The sequence below is a fragment of the Miscanthus floridulus genome, chromosome 8, assembly GCF_019320115.1.
Source record: "Miscanthus floridulus cultivar M001 chromosome 8, ASM1932011v1, whole genome shotgun sequence".
Classification (NCBI taxonomy): domain Eukaryota; kingdom Viridiplantae; phylum Streptophyta; class Magnoliopsida; order Poales; family Poaceae; genus Miscanthus; species Miscanthus floridulus.
The window spans coordinates 39343681-39358571 of NC_089587.1; the positions used below are offsets into that span (position 1 = coordinate 39343681).

The window sequence follows — 14891 nt, forward strand, 5'->3', positions numbered from 1 at the left end:
CTTCGTTGTCATTGCCTAGCCTTAATCGGTCAAGCATTTCTATGTCCTTGGCATTTTGCACCACATCTCCATTAACCTTGTCATCCTCCGTTTCATTGTCTACTTCCATTTTGATCGCTTCGGGTAAGACTATCTCAAATGTGCCTGGTAGCCCATCTTCTTGAAAGAACTGTCCATCATATGTGTTTGCGTTGAAGTTGTAATCGTCATCGTTTGGGGCAGGTAGTTTACCGTGTGGAGACACCTGCTGCACAATAGCCCAACCCTTAAGATCCGCTTTGTCTTGGTTGGCATATCGCATATAATACACCTGCACGGCCTATTGAGCCATAATGTAGACATCTTTTCCTGGATAGACGAAATCTTCTCGAATCTCGACTAGCCCAAGATGAGGGGTCCGTCTCGTTTCTCGAGGATTAAACCAGTGGCATTTGAACATGACAGGTTTATGTTTGTGACCATGAAATGAGAGTTTATATATTTCCTCAACTCTACCATGATAGTCGAGGCCATCAGTGCCAGGCGTGCAAACTCCGCTATTTGTGGTTTTCCGTTTGGGCCGAGTCTGCTCATATCTTGTTGTGTGGAAGCGATATCCGTTCACGTCATAACCGGTAAATGACTGCACCCTAACGTCATAGCCGCCTGCAAACTATCTCAACTCCTCACTCATGGACGAGTCAGTCTGGGCCTGCAAGCTCAAGCATGATATGTCGTTATATTAATCGAACGAACGAGAAACTTGGAATATGGAACGTGGGAGCTAAATTGGACATTAAATGAAATCAGGCCTCCCCACACCCGCACCCCGAGAAAGAAGGGTGTCATGTTCCTGCGAGGTAGGATCCCTTGATTGATGCCAGGACTCATGAACAAATTCCCTGTCCGAACGAGAATCAGTGGGGTTGCATGAAGAATATTCAGGGCGTATTGAAACAAGTTCGTTGAGAACTTACTCGACGAACGGCTGCACCTCGGGAAGGTTGGTCAACACATATAGCATGACACTTCGCCACTCTTCATTTCCCAATATCTTATTGGTCGATCCACTTGCACTGCCGAGTTGGCCTTGGAACAGGCTGTGGGTCCATTCATTTTTGCCAACATTGTAACGAGGGAGTGGATTATGATTGCTAGGAAGTTTTGGCTTGTAGTATAGTGTTGTGAAGTTTGCCACCTCCTCCCTTAGACTTGCCTCTGCAATGGAAGCCTCAATTCTGGCTTTATTTGTACATTTCTTGCGAAGAGTCTTTAGACATCTCTCGATTGGATAGCACCACCGAGCTTGCATGCCCCCCCCAAACGTGCCTCGGACGGGAGGTGCACAATCAGATGCTGCATGGGCAAGAAGAAGCCGGGTGGAAAGATCTTCTCCAGCTTACAGAGCAGCACAGGTGCCGCTTTTTCCAAGTCCTGAGCGACGGTCCGAGATATCTCCTTGGCACAAAGCTGACGGAAGAAAAAGCTCAACTCTGCCAGCACTTACCAGACATGGTCAGGGACATAGCCTCGGACCATCGCTGAAAGAAGCCGCTCAATCCATATGTGGTAGTCATGAGTCTTCATCCCGTTCACTCGTAAAGTGCCTAAGTTCACTCCCCTGCTCAGATTCGCTGCATATCCATCTAGGAACATTAACGTCTTGATCCATTTTAGTACTTCCCTCCTTTGATCGGGTTCCAAGACGAAATCGATCTTAGGTCTTTTCCATTGTTTGTTTCGGCCACTGGGAGGCCGCATCTCTTGCTTCGGTCTATCACACAACATCGCTAGGTCCACTCTAGCCTTAATGTTGTCCTTAGACTTGTCAGTGTTCATGAGAGTTCCCCAAAGTGCCTCGGCGATATTTTTTTCGGTGTGCATTACATCAATGTTATGTGGCAGAAGAAGGTCATCGAAATAGGGGAGCCTCGTCAAGCCAGACTTATGAGTCCACATATGTTCCTCACCATATCCCACAAAACCACCTCCTTCATTGGGCATGAGAGCATCTATCTGAGCACGCACCTCAGCACCACTCTTCATGCGCGGTTTAGGGTCTATCACTGCAACACCTTTCATAAAGTTCTTGATGTCTTGTCTGAATGGATAGTTAGAAGGGAGGAATTGACGATGCCTGTCGAACGACGAATACTTGCCACCCTTCTTCAACCAAATGAACCTCACAGCTTCCTTGCATATTGGGCATGGGAATTTCCCGTGGACACACCAGGTGGCGAATATCCCATACGCCAGGAAGTCATGCAGGGAGTAGTGGTATCAAACATGCATCTTGAAGGATGATTTTGTAGCTCAGTCGTATGTCCATACCCCCTTCTCCCAAGCATCGATCAATTCATCAATCATAGGCTCCATGTACACACCCATATTACTCCCCGGGTGTCTAGGAATTATCAACGACAAGAAGACGTTATGCCGTTGAAAGGAGATGCCGGGGGGGGGGGAGATTCAGGGGGATAACAAACACGGACCAACATGTGTATGGGGCAGACAACTATCCATAAGGATTGAACTCATCTGTTGCCAGCGCGACACATACATTACGAACCTCAGCAACTTTGTCAGGATGTTTGTCATTAAAGTACATCCATGCTTCGGCATCGGACGGATGCACCATCGTCCATGGCTTGTACCGTACACCTTCTTTATGCCATGTCATCTGTTTCACGGATTCCTCGGTCATGAAAAGCCGTTGGATCCTCGGCACAAACGGAAGGTGCCGTAGGACTTTCGCGGGGATCGTAAGCTGTCTCTTCTGGCCATCTCCAGAGTCTACCTCTAGGTACCTTGAGGATTTACACTTTGGACAGTACTTTGCATCCTTGTGATCTTTTATAAATAAGACGCACCCCTTTGGACAAACATGTATCTTGTCATATGGCATCTTAAGCATACGAAGTAGTTTCTGTGACTCGTGCAAGTTCTTCGGCAGAATGTGCTTCTCTGGTAGCATGCTGCCAAACACGGCCAACATCTTATCAAAGCCTTCGCGACTCAGATTTAACTCGGCCTTCAACCCCATAACACGTTCAATGGCATCCAGCTGAGAAACCGTTGTACTCTCATGAAGGGGTTTCTGTGCCGAGTCCAACATTTCGTAGAAGGCCTTAGCGGCTTCCTCCATCTCCTCCTTCTCATGTCCTTCCACGAAGTGAGCTTGGTGAGTGTCATCTAGCATGTCTGCTACTTCGGCATCATCATCAAAAGCCTCGAGGCGTGGTCTCACCACCTCCGCTCTTATACGATCTGCTTCACCATGGTAGATCCACCGATGGTAGCCAGCCGTATAACCATTGTACACAAGATGTTTACCCATGGTCACCTTGTCTACCCTTCTGTTGTTGTCACATTTGCTACAGGGACACCAAAGTTTAGAATGTCCTTTAGCTACACCCGAGCTCCATGCATGTTCCAAGAAAGCATCTATCCCATTCACCCACTCAATGTCAAAGTCACTCCTGCTTCTCCGGCCAGTGTACATCCACTAACGGTCTTCCATCCTTCCACATATACAGAACATAGTAATGTAACCATCAATTGCATCTACGCGGTGCTCCTACTCTCTAATAGGTGAGGATAGGTTCTAATCCCACCCGCGGATGCGTAGATGAGGTTAGTTTCCATGCTCCGCTCCCTATCCGAGACAGAATTTTGGCAGTACCTCCCCGCTGTTCTCCTGATGCACGTCCTGCAAGGGAGAGTGTGTATCCGGAGAACAACAGGGGTGATGCCAAAACACCATCTCGGACCGGAGCGGACCATGGAAACTAACTTATCTACACATATGCGGGCTGTCCAAAAAACGTGGACAATCCAAAACAGATACGGTCGCAGATATACAAAGATCTGTATACCTCCAACCGTATCTCTTTCGGACGGGAGACACCTAACTAGGTTACGCGACCAAAGACCACATACGGATAGAGGGGTTATACCTAGGGTGCCGGTGAGGTCAGGGTAGCGGGTCGGTGGAGAGTCGGTGCAGTGGCGAGTCGACGCGGTGCAGGAAGACCCGCAGCACCGACAAAGACGATCGGGGTCACCGAGTCCCTCCCACAGGTCCTCCTACAAAAAAGGGCAAAAATAGTTAGTGTCGACTCAAAATTTCGGCAGCACCTCCCCTACACGGGGAGGTTCCCAAAACCTACAAAAAACATGGCACAAAGGCCAACAACCACATATATACCAAACATGGGCACGAAGGCCAACAACCACCAATATATCAAGAGGAGCCATGTATTTTAGTTCTCTTTCCATTCAGATGAAAGTATTGAAGTAGTACAACAACAATTACTACTAACCCTACAACTACTACTAAAACTACTACTAACAACTACTTAACTACTAACAGTACTAATACTAAGAACTACTTAACTATTAACAACTACTACTACTAACCACTACTACTTACTAACTACTACTATTTACTAACTACTACTACTACTTACCCTACAACTAACACTACTAACTAATACTACTAACCACTACTACTTACTAACTACTACTATTTACTAACTACTACTACTACTAACCCTACAACTAACACTACTAACTACTACTACTAACACTACAACTAACTACTACTAACTACTAACTACTACTACTAACCCTACAAGGGTAGGGCTTACCTTGGCGGCAAGAACGACAAGAGCGAGGGCCGACGACGACGGTGGGGATGACCGCAGCAGCGCGAGGATCAACGGGCGGTCGGAACGAAGCGAGGATCGACGGGCGGCCGGGTCGACACCTTCCTCTTCTTCCTCCTCCCCTTTCTCTTTCTTCCTCTTCCTCCTATCCCTTCTCTTTCTTCCTCCTCCCCCTTGTCTTTCTTCCTCTTGCTCCTCTCCTTCTCCCTCTGCTGGCCGGCGTCACAACTTGCTTCAAACTTTCTCAATTTTTACCATGGCCTCCACATGCGATAACAAGACGCCTCGACAAGTTTCATGATTTTCGGACTTCGTTTGGATTTTATATAATTTAAATACACTTTTACCGCAAGTACATCGCCATGTTACGACAACAAGATGCTCGTAATTTCATGCGAGTTCCTGGATACGGCCTCAACATAGGCCAAACATCATGAATACCATTTTTTGAATGACCAAATTCCATTATTTCATGTACATGCGGTTCAAATTTGAAATAGTCGAAAAAATTCAACGAAACAAAAATAATTAAGGAAATATAGTAAAAATACTCAAAATTGTCCCAAATTTTGAAATGGAGTTTCAATTAATGTAGCAAGGCCCAGGAAAAAATGGGGAGAAAAAAAAACAAATTTTTTTTTAATTTGCCGAGTGCCAACCTTGACACTCGGCAAAGACTGTCTTTGCCGAGCGCCAGGTCATAGGGCGCTCGGGAAAGGATTTTTAAAAAAAAAATTGCAAAAACGGTTAAAAAGTCTTTGCCGAGGGCCTAACGGTGATGCCCTCGGCAAAGATTGACGGTAGAAGACGGACATCGTGTTAGGCGGTGTTGCCGAGGGCCGGCCCTTTGCCGAGGGTTTAGCCCTCGGCAAATAATTATTGTTGCCGTGTGCTTGTCTTTGCCGAGGGTCTGGCCCTCGGCAAAGAGTCTTTGCCGAGGGCTGTTCTTTGCCGAGGGTCAGACCCTCGGCAAAGACTCTTTGCCGAGTGCCCGATTATTTGCCCTCGGCAAAGGGACAGGCCCTCGGCAAAGATGCTCTGTCCGGTAGTGTATGTTCTATATTATTTTTGTTCAATAAAAATTGATTTACAACCCTACTTGATATTTACGCGAATCATGGAATAACTTTTTGATTAACATTCTATTGATCCTTCTACGTTACGACACTTCACTACTCATTTCACCACATGCATTAACACACAAATATGATGCTCATGACATATTTTAGTAGATGATTAACGGTGTAACACTGAGGATGTTACACTATATGACTTACATGTATGAAAACTATATCGTAGTTTCTAGTTTGAGACTGTTCTAATCGTGAACATGAGTTATATATTTCTTTAATAATTATTAATTCATCGGTCTAGTCTGTCCATGTAAGAGCAACTCTACACGAGCCCTCACATTAGGATCTTACTTTGTAGTCTCTATATGACTAAGTATGAAAACTATACACCCTGTTCGCTTGGGCTTGTTTGGCTTATAAGCCGTACTTTTTCAGCTAATGAATAGTATTTTTCTCTCACACTAAATCAGTCAACAGTACTTTCAGCCATGGCTTATCAGCCAAACAAGCCCAAACGAACAAGACGTATATTGTAGTTTCTACTTTGAGACTGTTCTAATTGTGAACATGAGTTATGTATTTCTTTAATAATTATTAATTCATCGGTCTAGTTTGTCTATGTAAGACCAACTCTACACGAGCCCTCAAATTGGGATCTTACTTTTGATGAGGGCTCTCCTTACTTATTAAGGTCAGATTTTTTTTTCATTTACTTTAATAGGAGCCCTAAAACGAGGGTCCTCAAATCCATTCTAATAGGCACTGGCATATAAGGATCCACTCATAATTAGACCATATCTACCATCGTTCCAATCTACCGAGCTATGGGGGCGCGAGGAGGAGGGAGGATAGGAGGACGAGGAGCATCGGAGACAACAAGTGGAGAGGAGCCGAAGTGAGGTCGGATGCCTTGCCGCGAGAAGAGCAGCTATGTATTGAACGGGCCTTGCCGGGGAAGGGGGTGGATGCCGGAACCGCACCCGACAGGGCTTCACTGGGAGAGGGGAAAGAGAGCTAGGAAAAAAAAAAAAAAATGCGCGAGAGTGAGTTGGGTTGGGGGGGGGGGGGGGGGGGTGTGGAGCGGGGGGAGCTTTCCTAGGAAGAAGTATGGAACTCCCTACACACCTGGTTGAGGAGGAAGTTTAGCGACCTTCGTAAAGTAGGCATTCGAGTTGAACCCTTGTTGAAGTTATCTATGCATGTAACGTTTAATCAAATGGAAAAAGGAGTAACGTTCAGAACAAGGAACAAAGCAAGCTAGGAGTAGGCCGGTTCAAGTGCCTACATACGGCGCCTATTTGACAAATGCTACCACTGACTGTCACGGCTTTGATTCACAAGCTTTATGCCCCAGCTGACGTCCACTGCAGCGCCTGATGTAGGGCGTCACCTTGTCCAGATCCACGTCCCTCCTCACCGTGCAGTCATAGGACGACGGCGAGTGGAAGCACGGCTCGACGGAGAGCGCGCGCTGGCACGGCGGTTCTGGCGTCGCCTGACCCTCCGTCCACTCCTCCCACGGGGACGGCCTCGACATGACCCACGGCTGCAGCCCGCCGAGCCCCTGCGCGACGTACCCGAACGTGGAGAAGCCGCTGGTGACGAGCACGTCGCAAAGGCTGAGCAGGTACATCTCGCTCAGCGCCTTCACGTCGTGCGCTTCGTCGCGCCACCGCTGCTGCCCCTCGTGGCTCGGCTGATGCACGCCGCCGGCGAGTCTGCCGTCGTACTCGCCCTTGAGCCTCTCGTAGTACCACGAGCTCAGCGACGTCACAAGGACACCGTAGGACGATGACGTGCCGTTGTCTTTTGTGGTCGTCTCTGGGAGCAGCTTCTCGTCGCGGACGCAGGACAGGAGCTGGTCCAGGATTTGCTGCGGCGGCTGCTTCTCATGGAACACCCTGATCTGAATGCCGACGAGGCGGCCGGCGCCTGCGAGGTTGGCGCTGTAGTAGCTCGTGACAGCGCGCCAGACGGCGTTGCTGGGGTGGAAAAGGTACCGACCCAGGTGGTAGAACGCGGCAGTCTTTCTCCGGGAACATGGCCTCGAGCTCTCCGACGAACGGCGGCGTGAGGAACAGCCCCGGCACGAAGTAGCCGTCCGCCCTCAATGAGCAGCCACGGCACTCCGCGGAGGAGCCGCTGGTGCGCCCCGCAGTAGAAGAGCTTGTCGTGGAAGCCGTACTCGCCAGCGAGGTGGAGGTACACATACGGCGGCGGCTGCTGGCGGAGACAGCCACGACACGTTCCCGTCGGTGGACACGCCGGCGGCGCCTGTCCGCAGCATGTTCCCCAGGCTCTCCTTGGACTCCCCGTCGTAATCATCGAGCTTCCTGAGCGGGGAGCGCCAACCGGCGCGCGGCAGCTGCCACGTCGCGCGCGGGAAGGGTTCGCAGAAGAGATCGGGCACATCATCCTTGCCTCCGTTGACGAGGAGGACGCGCTCTGTAAGCACCGCGTAGAGGAAGGCCGATGCGACGGCGAGCATCCGGTTGCCGAGGCCTCGGAAGCTGATGTTCACGAGGTACCGGCAGTCATCGCCCCCGACCTCGGCATCGTTGGATTCAAGCCGCCGGAGTGCCTTCTTGTACGCGACCGTGCCGGGGCCGCATCGCTTTTGGAGCGCTTCTTGCTTCCGCAGCTTGGCGAGGAGGTAGGGTGATGGCTGATGCGACGATTTCTTATGGTAACCAGCGAACTCATATCGGCTCCGGCACGACCGGTAGCCGAACTCAGCCGTGAGAAGGCCGTCGAGGAGATGGTCGGCGGTGAGGTTAAATGGTGGTTTGTCTTCAAAACCTGATTCGTCGTCGCACATAAAGAAAAATTAGAACGTAGTAATAATCACTAGGCTAACTCGATCGACTTGGAGACTATGCGCATGCAGAGGAAATGAACTATTTTCTGATTATTGTATTTCAGTTTTCAAGCATGTTTAATATAACGTAAAGTGATACTTCATCCGCTCTAAAAAAACGTGATGTTTTAGATTAATGCTTAATAATGAAAAACTATCAATATAAACATTACCTTTATCTATTGAATATGGTCAGCTCATCAAGAAACAAGCTGCTAACTAAAAGGAATCCACACCGGCATGCAGATCGTAATCTCTAGCCGAAGACATGGGAATAGCGTAGCGTCCTAGAGCTAAAATAGCGATACTCTATCTCCTAGTGTCGACTAGAAAGAGCACATGCAAGTGGTGATGAAAACGATGTTGGCCAAGGTCAAAGTCAAGGTTTGACCAAGTCAAGGCAAGGTGCCATGAGCACTTGGTGAACACCGAGGACATAGAGAGCACACACATATTGACATAGGGAGCACACATATATCGGCTGCACAACTTTAATTTGGAGGGTTTGTTGGTCTTAGCCTCAAAACTTCCGATTTATGTATTGGTTTTCGGGTTTGGGACTCGGATCATAAATTAGGAGGGTCTCAAAGCGGCAAGTCTTAGCCAGGTGCAAGGATGCTAAGCAAGAGATAGACACCTCTTAGTCTCGTTCTTCACAAAGGTAGGAGGATGTTGGGGTAGGCTAATCTGATGTACATGTGAACCCTTAGTTGTTTTTTATAAGAAATTCGTATGAAATTCACCTTTCTTGTCTTATCCCATTTGAATCATTTGTTTTTTATTTTTGTGAATTTCTGCAACCTTTTCTTGGTGATATTTTGAGCTGTATAGATCTAATAAGCTGAGTATTTTGGAGTTGATTCTTAGGACCTATGGCCATGATGTATTAGAACTCAATACCTAATATTCCCCATGATTTGTTCTCAAAATCCCTATTTTCTTCACCTAAAGTCCAAATCTTGTGATTTCTTTGAGCCAGTGTTCACCTACACGTGTCTAAACGACCACCTACATGCGTCTAATTGGGCTTACGTGCATGGAGGAAATTTTTTGATGCTATTTATATTACACGACTGTCTATGTGACTATGTGTACGACTGTATGTGTAATTGTTTATTTTCTATGTTAAATTGTACAACTATGTTCATGCCTCAAATTACTCTTAAAATTTTATACAAAATTCAGTAAGTGTCAAGTGCATTGAATTTTCTCCATAAACCCCCGTCGGCTTCCCTCTCTCATACTCCATATAGTGCCAGATCTCTTGAAGTTCTAGGTGGCATATTCCTCAGCCGAGAATCGAGATCCCACGCGCGTGGTGTATCGACGGGTGCCAAATCCGGCCGGCCTCATACACTAATAATATGGTCCACGGGTGGCGTTGCACTAGCATGTTTCAAATTGGCATGATTATATATACGGCCTGCTTTGCACAGCTTCATGAGCTGTTTTTTTTTACCAAACACCTTTCTTTAAAACAGCTCATGGGGTGAAGTTCCTTTTTTACGCTCTCACAAAGGATTGGAGGGAGGTGAAGCTGAAAAAAGTAGTTTTTCCCATCTCTCTTCCTTATTTCCCTTCTCAATCATGCATGAAGTTATTGATGAAGCTGTTTTGCCAAATAATTTATTCCAAAACAGCTTAGCTTCACCAATAAAATTGCTCATAAAGCTATTTTTTCTAAAAAAAAACAGCTTCACTAATGAAGCTGGGCACCAAACGGGGCCATGTATATGACCGCGCACAGAAAATATACATGCTCCAATTAATACTATGAAAACCATATTAGTGGTTCAGTTTTATCGGTTCTCTTGTTCTCTCTCGTACACAATACGCACACATCTGCTATCGATCGAACGTTACACACAACAAGCTTAGCTTATTACTAGCCGGTCTGTTATTAGAGACGTAATTAATCACAGTCGTCTATCTCATGCCCACGCGTGATCTTTTTGTATAAAAACGTGCATGCATATATGCACGGAATAGATATTGGAGGGGGGATTATTAATTTTTAGACCAAAGGCTTTGCAGCCCAGCTTCTATTGAAAGCTGAAAATGTAACAGGTTTATGCTGGGGATACCAGCTCTTACATATGGAGGGGGGATTATTGAAAATAGACTTTACATAAGATATAGGATTTAGTTATATATATAAATATGCTGGCATGCATGAAGCCAAATTAAAATATAAAACGATAGATATAGATGATATATAATACACACCTTGTAAGTGGTGGAAGAGCAAGGAGTGCAGCATCCCGTCAGGTGAGCTCCCGCCGGCGAATAGCACGACGATGACGGTCGCCCCGACGCAGATGGCCAGCAGGGCCCTCGTCCTCGTAGTGTTGGAGGAGCACCGACTGTGCGGCTGTGGCCACCACCTCCTCCTTCCGGCCTCGTCCACCTGCAGGTCGGGTGCCGCAGCCGCCGCCAAGGACATCGTCGACGGCGGCCAGTCGTAGTGCTGCCTCTTGGCTGATGCGTATCCCCGCCGGGCAGTGGGGCTACTACTGCCGACCTTCACGTCATCATCCATGCTCTTGCTTTCCCTGTCTGTTTTGTTAATAAGTTGGTCTATGTATATATATATATATATACGGAGTATATAGCTACTAAAGCTAGCGAGCCATAAGCAGTTTAGAAACTAAAGCTGGCTTGAAATAAAGCTAAGAAAGCATATGCGCATCATGTACCCTGAAGGAGGACTGCAGTTCAAGAACGAAGGGGCGGCGAAGCTGCCGTGGGGAAAGTAACATCGGCTGGACTCGCTCGTACTTTAGTACGTGTACGCGGCCCGGGGCGACGACCAGACTTGAGAGGAGAAGAGGCTGGTTTGTACGTTATTGATGAGCACTGGAGGATAAGTCTGGACGAGTACATCACTTGGCCGGCGTCACTACGGGAGAGGTAAAATTCCTCGAGTGTTGCAGGCTTCCTTGAGTGTCAAAAATCAGGTACTTGGCAAAGCCAATCTTTCCTGGGTGTTGCACTCGGAGAAGAATAGCACTCGGGGAAGAGAGGCTTTGCCGAGTGCCGCAGAGTGCCTAGCACTCGGTAAAGAACGGCACAGCGGCACTCGGCAAAGAAAAATGTTACTTGACGACCTAGCCCGCCCACACCGTTAAAACTAAAAAAAAAAATGCTTTGCCGAGTGTCGCACCCTGACACTCGGCAAAGAGGCTGGCTTCCCCGAATGCCCTGTCATGGCACTCGGCAAAGGGCCTCTTTGCCGAGTGCCAGGGAAGACACTTGGGGAAGAATTTTTTTTTTGTTTTTTTTTTGTCCCATTTTTTTGTGAGGCCTTCTCACATTATTTAAAACTCCTTGTTCAAATTTGGGACAATTTTGACTTTTTTTTTGGTATATTTCGTTAATTTTTTCGTTTCGTTGAATTTTTTTGCATACTTCAAATTTGAACTGCAGGTGCATGAAATAATGGAATTTGGTGATTCAAAAAATGATATTCATGATATTTGGTGTATGTTGAGGCCGTATCCAGGAACTCACATGAAATATCGAGCATCTTGTTGACGTAACATGACGAGGTACTTACGGGAAAAGTGTATTTAAATCATATAAAATCCGAACAAAGTTCGAAAATCACGAAACTTGTCGGGGCGTCATGTTATCGCATGTCGAGCATCTTGTCATTTTTTAAAATTTCGTGTTCAAATTTCGGTTCGAACTTGTCATTTTTTAAAATTTCAAATTTGAAAGGTTCAAATTTTGTCAAATGATAAGATGACCAAAATAAAAGTTGTAGATCTTGATGAGTTGAACAACTTTTGTATTCATCACTTTTACATATTCATCACTTTTTATGTTGAAATCATTTTGGGTCTCAAATTTTGGTTCGAGCTTGTCATTTTTTATAATTTCAAAATTTGAAATGTTCAAATTTAGTCAAATGACAAGATGACCAAAATAAAAGTGGTAGATCTTGATGAGTTGAACAACTTTTGTATTCATCACTTTTACATCTGAAATCATTTAGGGTTTTAAAATTTGGTTTGAACTTGTCAAATTTCAAATTTCAAATTTCAAATTTTAAATTTTAAAATGTGTAAAACATTGTCACATCCAAGTTTGATCAAACTTAAATGATGAAGCATGATTTTAAAATTTTTAGGAAAAAGAAACCATCACATTTGGAGTTAGTATGAGAGAGAACAACTAGTTACAAAGTTTATCCACAGATTAAAAAGAGAAAACACACTGTTCTAGATGATCCTTCCATGATCATAGTGAACAGTGTGATTTTTCTTTTTAATCTGTGGGTCAACTTTGTAACTAGTTTTTCTTCCTCATACTAACTCCAAATCTGATGATTTGTTTTCCTAAAATTTTCTAAAATCATTCTCTATCAATTTATTTTGTTGGTTTTGTCAATATATACATATAAAAAGTTTGAACAATTTAAATTTTGAATTTAAAAAAAATGCAACTTTAGACAAGATTTTGGTACCCCAAATGATTTCAGCTGAAAAAGTGATAAATACCAAAGTTGAATAACTCATCAAGATCTACAACTTTTGTATTGGTCATTTCTTTATATGACAAAGTGGTAATGACATTATTCACAAATGTGACACATCTTTCATAAGGTTTTATAAACTATATGAGACATATGTAAGATTAGTGAACAATGTGTGCTAAGAATTTATCAAATGAAGAAATGACCAAAATAAAAGTTGTATATATTTATGAGTGGAACAACTTTGGTATTCATCACTTTTTATGTTGAAATCAATTTGGGTCTCAAATTTTGGTTCGAACTTGTCGTTTTTCAAAACTTCAAATTTGAAAGGTTCAAATTTTGTCAAATGACAAGATGACTAAAATAAAAGTTGTAGATATTAATGAGTTGAACAACTTTGGTATTCATCACTTTTTATGTTGAAATCATTTTGGGGTCTCAAATTTTGGTTCGAACTTGTCATTTTTTAAAATTTTAAATTTGAAAGGTTCAAATTTTGTCAAATGACAAGATGACCAAAATAAAAGTTGTAGATCTTGATGAGTTGAACAACTTTTGTATTCGTCACTTTTACATATTCATCACTTTTTATGTTGAAATCATTTTGGGTCTCAAATTTTGGTTCGAACTTGTCATTTTTTAAAATTTCAAAATTTGAAAGGTTCAAATTTAGTCAAATGACAAGATGATCAAAATAAAAGTTATATGTATCTAGAAAAGTCATAATGCCTTATAATTTGAAATGAAAGGAGTATTTATCGTATATTTATTTATGAAACCCAACAGAGACGCATACATCTACATACACGCACCACTCACCCTCGCAGTGGAGATGGGCCACGTCACCTGAAATTGTTTGCCTGGACAGGGTTCAGCCACGTCGCCCGAAATTCCCATCCACACAAATATCTTGCAGCTTCTCCCCCTCCCCATCCTAAATCGCAAAAAAACACTCCCATCGTCTCCTCTCTCTGTCTCTTCCGAGGCCGCGCTGCTCCTCCCGCGACCTGCACCTCCGCCCCCTTCGTCCCTTCCTCTCCCCCTCTCTCCCTCTCCCTCTCTCCCAACGTGGTGGCATGCTGGCCCCCTCCTCCGTCTCTGCTTTCACCTTCCCCTCTCTCCCTCTCTCTCGCGCGATGCCGCGGCGCATCGACCGGCGAACGGCGTGGGCGGGATGGCGGCGCACGGGCGCCAGCGGCTCCTGCAGGTGGCCGCCGCCATGACTTCTTCCCGCCGGTCCGCGTGCGCTCGTGGCCTCGACGAAACGACAAAACCCTAGGTGCCTTTGTTCGACGCCTCGGTCTGCGCGTGGCCTCTTCCTTGGCGGTGACGGCTCGGCTCGGCAGCCGGATCTTGAGGTACCTCACCCTCTTCTTCTCCTCGTCCTCCGTCTCATGGCTCGTCATCCAGATCCGTTATCCTACTTAGCTTCTTTTTTTACCAGTGTTCCCATATGATAGTCATTGCATAAATAAGATTATCAATTCGTTTTTTTCGTATAAAGTACCTGATGAGTACAGTTGATAGTTTCCTTGCGCCAAATGAGCTTATTTAGATATAGCTTATTGTTTAGTATTTGCAGATTTACTGTGGGTTGTATAGTGAGAATTGATGACGACCTGAACCTTTTTGCCTGCTTTTTTTTTTCTTATCAGCCCAGTTATGCATCTTGCTCTTTTTAAAATTTTCAGTCCACATTTGTGAGACCTTTTCACCTGTTCAGTTTTCTAATCTCCTTTTTGCTTGTTTAATCTAAGAAGCTGTACTCTGCTATGCATATTGTTGTTATTTCCTTCCTGTCCTCTTTTTGTTTTCTCGCACGTTGTATGCATATA

The 14891-nt window shown here is 45.2% G+C and overlaps 1 pseudogene; it reads right to left on the reverse strand.

The window, feature by feature from the left end:
- Positions 1 to 6883: 6883 nt before the first annotated feature.
- Positions 6884 to 11411, reverse strand: LOC136471703 (galactoside 2-alpha-L-fucosyltransferase-like; annotated as a pseudogene).
- Positions 11412 to 14891: the final 3480 nt, after the last annotated feature.